Source organism: Mytilus edulis, chromosome 3 (assembly GCF_963676685.1).
Source record: "Mytilus edulis chromosome 3, xbMytEdul2.2, whole genome shotgun sequence".
In the NCBI taxonomy this organism is placed as follows: Eukaryota; Metazoa; Mollusca; class Bivalvia; order Mytilida; family Mytilidae; genus Mytilus; species Mytilus edulis.
Window position 1 is genome coordinate 34,288,157 of NC_092346.1, and position 11,629 is coordinate 34,299,785.

At 32.7% G+C, this 11,629-nt stretch overlaps 1 protein-coding gene across 1 annotated transcript in view; it reads right to left on the bottom strand.

Annotated features, from left to right (window-relative positions):
• Window positions 1–3,365: 3,365 nt before the first annotated feature.
• The window catches only part of LOC139516285 (zonadhesin-like), a 119,336-nt gene continuing 111,072 nt past the window's right edge, over window positions 3,366–11,629 (bottom strand). Inside the window, exon 82 of the mRNA XM_071306290.1 lies at window positions 3,366–3,494. The gene's annotated coding sequence lies outside the window, so the exon portion shown is untranslated. The remainder of the gene's footprint in view (window positions 3,495–11,629) is intronic.

Sequence of the window (11,629 nt, forward strand, 5' to 3'; positions counted from 1 at the left end):
AAGCCGGCTTCATATCTTGACTTACATCTATAAATTGATAATGAGGGTCGGTTGAAAACAAAACCTTACGACAAAAGAGATGATTTCAGCTTTCCAATTGTGAACTTTCCATTTCTAAGTAGCAACATTCCAGCAGCACCTGCATACGGGGTAAATATCTCCCAATTAATACTATATTCTCGTGCTTGCATTTCCTATCATGATTTTCTTGATAGAGGGTTGCTACTCACAAGGAAGCTATTAAACCAAGAGTTCCAAATGGTGAAGTTGAAATCATCCCTTCGTAAATTTTACGGACGCCATCACGAGTTGGTTGACCGTTATGAAATAACCGTTTCACAAATGATATCGGATATGTTCCTTACGTCGTAACTACAATCCTCTTCCCTTTCATAAATATGACCTACCCTAAGCAACATAAGCAACACGACGGGTGCCACATGTGGAGCAGGATAAGCTTACCCTTCCGGAGCACCTGAGATCACCCCTAGTTTTTGGTGGGGTTCGTGTTGTTTATTCTTTAGTTTTCTATGGTGTGTCATGTTGACAATTGTTTTTCTGTTTGTCTTTTTCATTTTTAGCCATGGCGTTGTCAGTTTGTTTTAGATTTATGAGTTTGACTATCCCTTTGGTATCTTTCGTCCCTCTTTTAGTCTTAGATGCATGATTTTTTTTTATTGTTATTGGCTTTGAACTAGCTGTCAGTAACTGCGAGTACTCACAGAGTTCAGTACTTAATGTATTTTTTTTGTAAGGATATACAAGTAATCGGCCACGTCCACTCTTTGTTTTGTTAGATGTAATTCTATATGTATCCATCAGATGTGTTAGCCTTTTTCGACTGATTTTTATAGTTCGTTCTCATGTTGTACTGCAACACCAATTTCCCTGGTAATAAGGAGGGGATAAGATCCCTCTAACATACTTAAACCCATCCCATTACATGTATGTATGTGCCTGTCGTTAGTCAGGATCCTGTTATTCAGTGGTTATCGTTTGTTGATGTGTTTCATATTTCTTTTTCGTTCATTTTTGTGCTTCCATAAGGCTTCTAGTTTCCTCGTTTGAATTGTTTGTATCTGTTTAATCGGGGCCTTTTATAGCTGACTGTGTGGTATTGGCTTTGCTCATTGTTGAAGGCCGTATGATGACCGGTACATGTAGTTGTCAAATTCTGTGTCAGTTGGTCTCTTGTGAATAGTTGTCGTATTGGCAATCATAATACATCTTATTTTTTATATAGAAGCTAAACTCATCAAGTGGTGTATAACCATGTTAGAGCTATCCATATTGCTGATTTATATGACAATTGACCCTTGAATATGTCACGTCTGTGTGTTATCTGTAGTAACACATTGATCTTAGTGATTAGTTTGCCAATATCAGAACAGAAAGGAGAAGTCATATAGATCAATATACATGTAATTTGTAGCATTTTTTTACGATCAATTGTGTTTACGTAAGAGTATAGAAGTTCCAAGAAGTTCTGTTTCTTGAACTTGTATAGGATATATTAATATTAGGAGATGTTTGGATCAACGTCGATGAGACGATGCAAACAAAAGACATTCAAAGGTCAAAATGCAGTCAGAATGGTTGGTAGTTTTTAAGAACATGAATTGCACATTACGTATCCTACGTTGTACATGTAGCAGTATATTAATCGTTAAAAACTCGACCTTAAATTAAATGTTTTGAAAGTTTATAACCTGCATAATTTTGTTAACTAGTAGTTTGAAAATTGACAACCTTGCATAGTCAAAGATAACTAGACAATTTACAATAAAAATAGGCCACGACAATTTAATTCCTTGTTCCACGGCACATGTTTTTCCCTCAAAGAAATCGTGTCTATTTCCTGCAATTTACAGTTTAGCAAAATTATCCATACCCGCTGCATTTTAAAGCACCTCTCCTAAGTAAGGTGCCTGTTGTTTAGTATATATATAGTTGTGGTTTGTTTGTGTGGTTCTCGTTTCATATATAGATTAGACCGTTGTAATTTCATGTTTGAATTGTTTAACACTAGTAATTTCGGCCCTTTATATTTTGCTGATCGGTTTGAGCTTATGTTCATTGTTTAAGGCCGTACTTTGACATACATTCTTAACATTAAATACATTGTCACTTGGATGGAGAGTTGTCTCATTGGCAATAGTTATCAAAGGTACCAGGATTATTATATAATACACCAAAAACGCGTTTCGTCCAAAAAGGACTCATCGGTGACGCTTAGATCAAAATAGTTATAAAGCAAAACAAGTACAGCATGTACAAAGTTGAAGAGCATTGAGAACCCAAAATTCCAAAAATTGCGCCAATTACGGCTAAGGTTATATATGCCTGGGAAAAGAAAATCCTTTGTTTGTCGAAAAAAGTTTAAGTTTTGTAAACAAGAAATTTATAAACATTACCCTATGATTGATATTCATGTAACCACCGAATACAACACAAGTGCTGACTACTGGGTTGGAGATACCCTCGGGGACGAAACGTCCACCAGCAGTGGCATCAACCCAGAGGTGTAAATAGTTATTAAATCAATGCTGATTAGTCTAGTGATTCCAAACTGACTTTAATAGTTTGTTCTGAAATCTGATGTTGCAACACCACTGTCCAAAATTAAAGGAGGGCACTTACAAAGACGTTTAAACCCGTCACAATCTTTGGTTGAAACAAGCATTCCCATGTGTTGCTGTCAGATTTGCTTTGTATATTGTTTTGTCGTAATTCAGGCCGTCGAATATAGCGTTTGAATTGTTTTACATGTTGCCATAGATATAGGAAGATGTGGTGTGAGTGCCAATGAGACAACTCTCTATACAAATAACAATTTATAAAAGTAAACCGTTATAGGTCAATGTACGGCCTTCAACACGGAGCCTTGGCTCACACGGAACAATAAGCTATAAATGGCACCAAAATTACTAATGTAAAACCATTGAAACAGGAAAACAAACGATCTAATCTATATAACTAACTATAGGATATTGATTGCATGTATTATTGTAGACTTTACGTTGACCTTAATTTCCTTGTATTCATGTAATTTAGCCTTACTATGGTTAATTGTTGTCGCATCGGCAAACATGCCACATCTCATTATCCTTACATATACTGAAAGATTCAATCTATTGTTAATCTACCATTTTCTACATTTGAAAATGCCTGTACCAAGTCAGGAATTCGTTTATGATGTGTTTAATCATTTGATTTTGTAATGTGATTATGGACTTTCCGATTGGATTTTCCTCTGTACTTTGTACATGTAACACTTTAGTCCATATCTAAAAACTATATGCATGATTGTTCTTAAATCTTTCGAAGTATTTTGTTATAATTCTAAGTGGGTGAATATAGAAAAATAATATCGGCAATTTTATTTTATTAGATGATAATTTATTTAAAGCTAAGCACACAATTATTTAGAGTGCACACTGTCTATACTAAGCACAATGCCTCTAAATATTTTCAGTCCTCAAACCTTCAGTAACCTGCAAAGACAAAAATACTTTCTAATTTAAAAAAAGAAAATGTATAAAGCGGTTATTTTTTTCTGTATTTATTGGATATAGTAATGTGTTATACTAGTATTGCAATTAGTTTCATGTATGTATTGCTATGTCAAAAGTAAAATATCAAAAATTACCGAACTCCAAGGGAATTTCAAAACGGAAAGTTTTTTTTATAAAAATCAAAAGCTTAAACAAATTACTGAATGATTAATATTAATTCCTGCAAAATTGACAATCGTTCAAACAATGAGTCATGTATTGGTCGTTTTCTTTTTATGGCTCAGACATTGATACGATGTAAAAGTGACTGGTATTGTGCATGCGTAAGCGCAAGTCAAAATAAGGTATTCTTTTGGCATGAAATAACACTTTATTTATTTTACACTTAAGACAAAATAGCAATGACTGCTTGACTTCAACATGAAAAAAATAATAATTTTAAATCAAAGAAATTCAGATCGACAAAAAAAAAAATTACATTAAAAGTCGTTAATTTACAGTGGACTTAAAACGTGTTTTTAAATTACATAATTGCATGCACAGAATTATATAATTGATATTATAGATCCACATTTTAGGCTTATACTTATTCCATTGCATTGATTTTAGTGATTTACACTTTCAACTTTGTAACGCCATGTCATGACATCAATTTGTTATTTACAGACATACCTTTGCAGGAATACGTAACATATACGTATTTGTGTGTCCCGGGACAAGGATCACCATACAGCCTGTTATTTGCAGCAACAGTGCATGATTTCCACCCATTACAATTCTTCATTGTGATGCCAGGCGGTTTGTTCGTAGAACATCGAGTTGTTTTATGCTTTTGTTTCTGCATATTATTTTAGTAGATCTACCATACGTTGCCTGCGTTATCTTGATAACTTGGTTCGATGGATATGACAATGTTGTTTTGGAGTCTTGGCAAATTACTTTCCCTTTGTTTGCTGGAAATAGAAATATACGCATACATGTAGATAATGGAAATATTACAATACGTTTGACGATACATTTGCTGCCAAATGTCAAGTGAACGCATGCCGTATTTATTCAAATTTGATACAATATATACTTAAAGCGTGTTCCAGAACTACAGGTATTTCACAAAAATCAATACACATGTCTGGTATCTTAGAGGTATTAAAATTTCGTACTATTCCTGACGAGACACCATCTAATAAACTACCGACAGGACCAACGAATTCTTCCAATGGCCATGTGACACCGATATAATCACAAACAAAACATACTTGTAAACATATAAAGTAAAAACAGATATGCAACCACGTACCTGTGTAAGGTCTTTTTATCATTATTCTGGTTTGTTTTCATGAATAAAAACACAGCAATTAAATGAAATGTATGTATTCTTAACTTCGATGTGACTGATCTCTTTGACGGAAAGAATCAATAAACGAATTCGAACTATTCGGTCTTCCCGTTGTAAGTTTCGTTTTTTGTGCTGACGTTTGTTTAAATCTCAGTACATGCTGGTCACGCGGATAACATATATCCAACAGAGGTTAGATCGAAGGTCGTATGCATACTTTCATATATAATACAAAGATGATATTATTTGAACTGACTATTGAATTTTAATTCCGAGGAGCTGTCTTAAAACATCTGCATATATGTTAATTGTCTCCATATTTTTTAACAGTGTCTTATAAGCGCGGGGTTTGGCTAGCCATAACACAAGATTCAACCCACCATGTTTTTCCTGCATGTCTTATACCAAATAGGAATATGGCAGTTGTTAGCAAAAAGTCCGTTTCTATGTATGTTGTCGTTTGCTTTTGTTGCACCTCAGTGTTTCAGTTGTTCCGTTTCTCATAGTTGATTTGTTTTCCTCGTTTTTAGTTTGTAACCCGGAGTTGTTTTCTCTCAATTGATGTTTTACATTTAAAAAGCGGTATACTACTATTGCCTTTACTTTTGTTTACAACAATACACTTCGTCGCCTCGGTATCCCGCTTCACTGGCGCATGCAAATTGTCTATGACATTTATTCATTTAAAATTAAAAATGAATATGCACTGTAATTGTTGTAGCTTCTTTGTTGACACCGAGAAACGTTGTTTTTTCTGTTTTATTCTAACTCTGATGTACAAAATCGGATCGACGACTAGTCTTGACTGACGAATATAATCAGTCATCATGAATAATAAAGATAAAATAAAAAGATATCATAGGGATATCTTAATTCATACGTCGAAATCAAACTGACAATCCTATGGCAATAAACGAAAAATGACGAAAAGGCAAACAACTATACACATAACACAAAATAGAAAACTGAAGCTTCGCAATCCATAGAGAGAAAAAAACGGAAAACAAATTAACAATAACATCTTAATAATTATAATATACAGTAACGATATACATACTTATATTGTTTTTACAAGATCTAACTCCATCGCCATGGTATCCTGGTTTACATCTGCATTTTCCATTTATACACTTGGCTTTTTTATGACATTTTGTCCTGCACTTGCACTTCTTGGGCTTCTTGGGCTTCTTGGGCGTAATTCCTGCAAAATTGACAATCGTTCAAACAATGAGTCATGTATTGGTCATTTTTTTTATGGCTCAGACATTGATACGATGTAAAAGTGACTGGTATTGTGCATGCGTAAGCGCAAGTCAGAATAAGGTATTCTTTTGGCATGAAATAACACTTTATTTATTTTACACTTTAAAAGACAAAATAGCAATGACTGCTTGACTTTAACATGAAAAAAATGATAATTTTAAAACAAAGAAATTCAGATTGACAAAAAAAAATTACATTAAAAGTCGTAAATTTACAGTAGACTTAAAACGTGTTTTTAAATTACATAATTGCATGCACAGAATTATATAATTGATATTATAGATCCACATTTTAGGCTTATACTTATTCTATTGCATTGATTTTAGTGATTTACACTTTCAACTTTGTAACGCCGTCTCATGACATCAATTTATTATTTACAGACATACCTTTGCAGGAATACATAACATTGACGTATTTGTGTGTCCCGGGACAAGGATCACCATACAGCCTGTTATTTGCAGCAACAGTGCATGATTTCCGCCGATTACAATTCTTCATTGTGATGCCAAGCGGTTTGTTCGTAGAACATCGAGTTGTTTTGATGCTTTTGTGTTTGCATGTTCCTCTATTAAATCTACCATACGTTGCCTGCGTTATCTTGATAACTTGGTTTCTTTTACTTTCCTTTTACTTGCTGGAAATAGAAATATACGCATACATGTAGATAATGGAAATATTCCAATACGTTTGACGGTACATTTGCTGCCAAATGTCAATTGAACGCATGCTGTATTTATTCAAATTTGATACGCTATATACTTAAAACGTGTTTCAGAACTACAGGTATTTCACAAAAATCGATACACATGTCATATAAAGTAAAAACAGATATGCAACCACGTACCTGTGTAAGGTCGTTTTATCATTGTTCTGGGGTTTTTTTTCATGAATAAAAACACAGCTATTAGATGAAATGTATGTATTCTAAACCTCTATGTGACTGATCTCAATTAACGAATTCGAACTATTCGGTCTTCTCGTTGTAAGTTTCTTTTTTTGTTCTGACGTTTGTTTAAATCTCAGTACATGCTGGTCACGCGGATAACATATATCCAACAGAGGTTAGATCGAAGGTCGTATGCATGCGAATTCAAATGAGGTTGAAATATTGACTTGCAATAAAACATTAACGATATATGTGAGCTTATTTTGTCAAAACTGAACCAAAGTGACCGCTTTTCTAAATGAAACGAAATAGTGTTTTAATTGGTTGTCTAAAAAAAAATGTGCCATAGCACGTCAATTATCAGATTACCGAGAGCACACTTGTAAATGATAGGTTTTTCTATTTGATTCAGATATCGTAATGCCATTGCTTGTGAACAAGTTATTACCTAGTTTATAACCGTTGTGAAAGTAGCATTGGATAGAAAAATCATTCTTTGTAAAATTACAACACCGAATCAATTAAAAAAGATCGAAAACTTTACTACATTGTTTATTAGTATCGTTATTGGATAAATCCGTAATCCGATGATACAAATTTTATTATTTATTACTTAAATGAAAATAGCCTTTTTTTGCTGATGACGTACATTTTACCATAAATTGAAGACTTGATCAGTGGGTAGAGACAAAAAGAAAATGTCCTCAAAACTCAAACTCTTTAACAATGTTTAACTAGTATATTTGATGTATATTCTTTTTTCTACGCGTAAACATAATACTACATTTTGAATTTTTATGAACATAAAAACAATTTTAAACTTTTATATATAACATGTATAATACAAAGATGATATTATTTGAACTAACTATTGAATTTTAATTCCGAGGAGCTGTCTGAAAACATCTGCATATATGTAAATTGTCTCCAACCTGATATGCATAAAATATATTCTGCTAAATCAATATTTTGGACTAAGAATACCAACACCTTTTTCCAACAGAACAATGAAAAAATAATCAAACTGAGGAGTAAAGAAAATGATAAGTTTAAATGGTAAGTCAGCATATAGGTATGATGGTTATCGATTTATGCAAAATGTGTCTACCAATGTTCAAACGCATACACCCTCTTTTTTATTTAAAGTAAAATGTTCTGTTTTTATTTAGACTAAAAAAAGATGCAAGTGCACAAAATTTCAAAATTATTTATTTTTAAAAGGAATTAACTCTAACAACCAATCAAATGTCTAAAACACTGGTACTAGATATTTCACGTAGCGCTTTTAAAAATTCATCTTACCAACTGTCTGTATGACTATCACAAGCAACAAAAGGAAAACTCCGTGCCGTGCCGCCATGACTCCGGCTGTTTGAATGTCATGTGATTCGACGTTGCTTATGTACCCCTAATAAACCCACGTGTGAACAAGCACATTGATCATAAATATTGATGAAAACGAGTACGTATCTGTCAATCTAGTTCAATATTATATATTGTCCTTCCAATTTCAAAAAGGTTTCAAACGAATTGGTGAAACAGGTTGTGTTGTTTACGCAGTAGATATATATAAAAAAAATACTGACAATAATTACACTTAAAAAATTTTGATTGTATCAAAATTTGAAAAATAGTTTTAATGTATATTTTGTTTAATATGTTATACACAATTATCAGCAAATTTAATAAAGTAGCATGAGTTGGTACATGTTACTATGATTGTATCTTCTAGTAGGTTATAGGCTATCTATATTAAAATGCCACTATCTGTCCATCCGTAAATTACAATTTAAACATACATCTCTAGAACCGTTTCATGTATCTGAAATTATCATTATTTATTGTAAACCACTATAATACAATTGTTTCCCCAAGATTGCATCTCCTTGTGTTGGATACGTAACACATGTTTTAATTGTGGTATATACAATTATATTTCAAATTACTTACATTATACACCGACGCATGTTGAATTAAAATTATGTATTGCTTCGGTTTTCTTCGAAAAATACTTTTACGAATTTACACATGTAGAAAAAGCCATACTGAAAAATTCTAATAAGTCTTAGTTTGATAATACTTTTTAAAAAATGAAAATTCAAACAGTTTCTCAAAATTGAAGACTTAATTTTATTAATCTTTAAAATCTGTATGAAATGGATGCTTGTGATTCGTTCATTATGTAATGAAAAACAGACATTAATGTCTGTGTCATTTTGGTCTTTTGTGGACAGTTGTCTCATTGGAAATCATACCGCATCTTCTTTTTTTATATATTTGTTGGTATTTTTTACTCTTAAAATAATCAAAACGAGGAAACATGATTTGAAAAGAATTGAATATGGTGCTGATTATGACGTTTGAAGCAGGGAAAAAATCATTTAATAAAAGTCAATTCAGAAGTAATCATGTTCTTAAAAACATTCATTATGTATTCAAATGGCTCTAATCTTACAATGCATGCTTTTAAAACCCGCTTGGTCTTATGCGTTTTTGTTGTCTTTCATTTTTTTTTCATTGTAGGTTTCCCACGGCGATATAGACAAAGGGAAAATTGAGATTCGGACGAAGCATTGGAAAAACAATTGCATTGTTGTAATTTAATGTTAGATTGTGATCGTCCTGAATATGTTTTTAAAATATCACTAGACTGCGTTTAAATCAACTAGATAAAAAAAGATTGTGTTTTATGGAAATAAAACGACAATCTCCTATATTATATAATATATGTTGAGTTGATATGACGCTAGAAAAAAGTAGAATGACAAAAATACAGTACTCCAACTTCCAAGGAAAATTTAAAACGGAAAGTCAGTAATCAAATGACAAAATAAAAAAACTCAATCACATCAGACAATTAGATATCAACTGGCATATTCATAAATTGTTTCAGGCATTTTCTTGTGTAGAAAATTTAGGATTAAACCTGGTTTTATAGCTAGCTAAACCTCTCAGTTGTATAACAGTCGCATAAAAAGACATTTTATTGACAACGATTTGTGATCAAAACAAACAGACATAATAGGTAAAAATGTCAAAAATATGGAACCAGCAATCAATGTTGTGTATAATCCTAATCACATTGTATAATCAAAATAAAAACAAACAAATGTGTGACAAAAAAAGGGCATACAGACAAAGCACATAAGCAAAAACGAAAGACAAGAATAAACAAAATACCAGGGCACAATAACTTAAACTTCTATTTCTTGTTTTATTATTACTGCATTGTTTAGCTAACTTGTAGTTTCTCTTTAAAGTGTTATCATACTTTTTTCTCAAAAACAATTGCAAATACTACAAACTTGATCTTTTTGATGTTTTGACGAAAAGAAGAACGCTATTAATTTCATATGAAAACGTTCTGGTAAAATGTAAATAACACAAATACCGAACTCCGTGGAATATTCAAACGGAAAGTACGTAATCAAATGGCTAAATCAAAACCTCAATCACACCAAATGAACGGATAACAACTGGCATATTCCTTACTCGGTACGGACATTTTCTTACGTACAAAAATGGTGGATTAAACCTGATTCTATAGCTAGCTAAACTTCTCACTTGTATGACAGTCTTTGTAGAAAAAGTCTAAATATAAAATATATACAAATAAATTGAAATAAACAGAGTCAGAATGTAATGTTATTTTTTGTTTCATAATAAACCAAACGTTGGGAAAAGCAGACTATACATGTAGAGCTTTTGAGCAAGTTTTGTTAAATGTGGATATGTAAATGAATTCCCGCGTATCAACCTATATTTATTTGTCTTCTGGCTGAAACCGTCACAGGAACATATCTACTCTCTGTATATGATATATATACCTAGATCAGATAAGTTCAGGAAAAAACCCAAAAAAAAGCGATTGATGAGAAGCAAAGAATAAAACTTTAGAAATTGAGTTTTCAAGCAAATGCAAATACATCGAGAAGACAGCAAAAACCTATTTGCCGACGTAAGGAATCTATTGATTATGTTTATTGATGTTCTGGAGGGCTGCCAAGTCTCACGCCTAATACTCACTCATGTTCATGCTTTTTTGGTGGCATTTTCCCTTGAACTATTGTTTTTTTCTCTTTGATCTTGGCTAAATGTACGCATTTGCTTCATGAAAAGTTGGCACAACTGGTTTTTTTAAGAATCAGTATTGTTCTTTGCTTTGACATTACAGGGCAATCACTATTAATATCTTAATAGCTGTGTCTATCACATGATGATGTAAATACTGTTCATACATGTATGAGGCTAGACCAAAGAAGTTAAGAAAGAGAGAACTAGTATTTATTGATAATTGTTTGTTTTACGTTCAGCAGCAAATATTTCATAAATGTTCAGGATGAGAACTTGTTAATAATAACCATGATTATCAGTAAGTATGCTGTACTAGGGGTCGACCGGAATGATGGACTAGACATTAGGAATGTCGCTGGAAAATAAGGGTACATTTGATAAAAAATTTAGCATTGCAATATGTCACCTACATATACGGTCGTACAAAGGGCCTCGGTGGCCTAGTGGTCCACGAAGTCACAACTGTAATCACTAGCCAGTCAACACTGAGGTTGTGAGTTCGAACCCCGCTTGTGCAGATGCACTCGACTTCAATCTTAATTGACTACCGTT